The following is a 2,500-nucleotide window of genomic DNA, read 5'->3' on the forward strand; positions in this document are numbered from 1 at the left end:
CGCATTATGTCAAAGCAAAATTATTCCTAATATTCTCTCTCTCTCTCTCTCTCTCTCTCTCTCTCTCTCTCTCTCTCTCTCTCTCTCTCTGCCATTACAAAATACTTTTATAAAAACATAAATTCTGATTTTTTCGTAACACTTGAAAAATATAGGGAAAATCTTTATATAATGGTATCGCATTATTTACAGCCATCGGAGGTCGATGGCTGTAAACCAAACCAACCAACCAATCATACATGACCTTCTATAACTGATGGATGATGCTATTGCTATGCCAAAGTAGGCAGCGTTTGCCTTCATGACGGAATGACCACCTTCATATTTTGATTTGATTTGATTTTTTCTTCTGCATACATACTTTCAAAACAGTGATAACAATTACACAATAACACAAAATACATCAACAGCTTCAGTAGTTTTCGCCTTACATCACAACTCGAGAAAGGATTGCAGGCCTAATGACCATCTTATCGACCAACCAACATGAACTCATAGTAATTTACTATAGTCTCTCCTCGGTGTACAGCATACCAGTTTTCTACTTCCCCCTCTCTATTTCCTTTCCTAACCTTAAAGTAAATAAAGGTTCTCTCGTTCAGACTTGATGTTTCCCTTCCACTTTTGTCCCCTGGGTCAATATATTACTATTAACTCTATCCCAGCATCGACCGCGTTGGTAATGGGGTCTGCCCTTTGTTCTTAACACCTGACGAAGGTGTGGAAATATTTTTTTAAGATTACGTTGGTGGTTATGACAAGACGTTGACGGCCTTAATCAATAGACATTCGAGCCCAAATGCCCAAATATCCAATCAGTATACACACGGGTGTGAATGGACTTTGAAATTAGCCCCCCCCGAGGAAAGTGCTCAAGATATTCAATTGGCGGCTGTAACGACTGTAACGACCTTAATGACCCCTGCAGTTTAATAGGCCAAAGCTTTAAATGACCAGCTAACCTGTGATTTAACTTAACGACTGTCGATTACTAATTCTATCTAATCATATCTACGCATAACACTTTTTTTTTTTTTCCCTACGCGAATTCTGTCGCCTTTTTGAAAGGTATAGTGTAAACGTCTCAGTATAACTGGTGGTGGGAGGAATTTATGGTGGATATATAATGGGGTTAGTGGGGCGTCGGCGCTTCCTACACTGCTGGCCACAAAGGCATCCGAACTCTCATCACACAGCTGGGGGAATCCAACATCAATTACAGAAACATACCAGGCAAGGGGGTGTCGGCGGCCTTAGCTCTCTCTCTCTCTCTCTCTCTCTCTCTCTCTCTCTCTCTCTCCTTTACCTCTGTGTAGTTCTAATCTTTATGTCTGCCAACATGATCACGGGGCCATATCGGATTAGGACTAGAATGAATTTCTAGAATGGCGGATGCATAAAGTCCGTTGTGTTTACCTGGTAAGCCAGCTGCACGGGAGGGTAGGAAGTGGCAGGGTGGAGGGTATGCACAGAGCGTCAGATTAGGGAGGAACACTGTGGTTTCAGGAGTGGCAGAGGACGTGTGGACCAAGTGTTTGCGGAAGGAATTTTGATGATGAGGAGGAGGAGGAGGAGAAGGATTTGTGTGTGTGGCATTTGTGGATCTGGGGAAGCGTATTGTCTAGGGCGTTACTAATATATGGTGCAGGAGGGGAAAAAAAAATTAGGAGTGGAGTTTTTTTCTTTATCAAGAGAATAGGGCGTGTGCGAGTAGGAAGGGAGGAGAGTGAGTGGTTGCAATTGATGGCGGGTGTGTGCCAAGGGTGCGTGATGTAACCACGGATGTTTAATATTAAGTTTATGGATGTGTTGGTGAGCGAGGTAAATCCTGGGATCTTGGAGAGAGGGGCGGGTCTATTGTATGCTAGGAATAGGGGTACCTAGGAGACGAGTCAGTTGCTGTTTGTAGATGACGCGACTATGATGGCAGAGTAAAGAGAGAGAGAGAGAGAGAGAGAGAGAGAGAGAGAGAGAGAGAGAGAGAGAGAGAGAGAGAGAGAAACTAGAGTAGATGGCGTCGGTGAATAATAGCTTTGTCGCGTCTATGGACGAAAAAGCGTACAGTCTCGTTAAGTTAGTGTCATCGTCAGTTTAACGAAAAGCAGTACATTCTTGTCGAGGAACTACTCGCTGCTGAAGACGTCAGTAATTTCCCTGCTCCTAATTGGATCAGAGTCTTAAAGCTGTGTGGAAGACCATGAAATGAATTCTGAGGTTGATCATAACAATAAAACTAACGCAGGGAATACTGCGTGTGTATAATTAAAGCGTCTTACCCTTCAATGAACTTTGCATTAATGAGTCTCATTATAATTGCTCATTCTTGATTGCAAGTGCCATTTCTGCAAAGTAACGTCCAGCTCATGATGTTACATTTCTGCTGCAACATCCTATTTCTGTTCCTGCTCGTCTCTGTTTAGTCCTGCGTTCTCTGCTAGGGAGAGCCGTCGATTCGAAGGAACCTTTCGATATATAATCACCACATCTGTATAACCCCTGC

The 2,500-nt window shown here is 43.0% G+C and overlaps 1 protein-coding gene across 1 annotated transcript in view; it reads left to right on the plus strand.

Annotated features, from left to right (window-relative positions):
• Positions 1-2,500, plus strand: part of LOC139765979 (uncharacterized) — a 64,576-nt gene that overhangs the window by 32,520 nt on the left and 29,556 nt on the right. The gene's annotated exons all lie outside the window — the stretch shown is intronic.

This window comes from Panulirus ornatus, chromosome 56 (genome assembly GCF_036320965.1).
Source record: "Panulirus ornatus isolate Po-2019 chromosome 56, ASM3632096v1, whole genome shotgun sequence".
In the NCBI taxonomy this organism is placed as follows: Eukaryota; Metazoa; Arthropoda; class Malacostraca; order Decapoda; family Palinuridae; genus Panulirus; species Panulirus ornatus.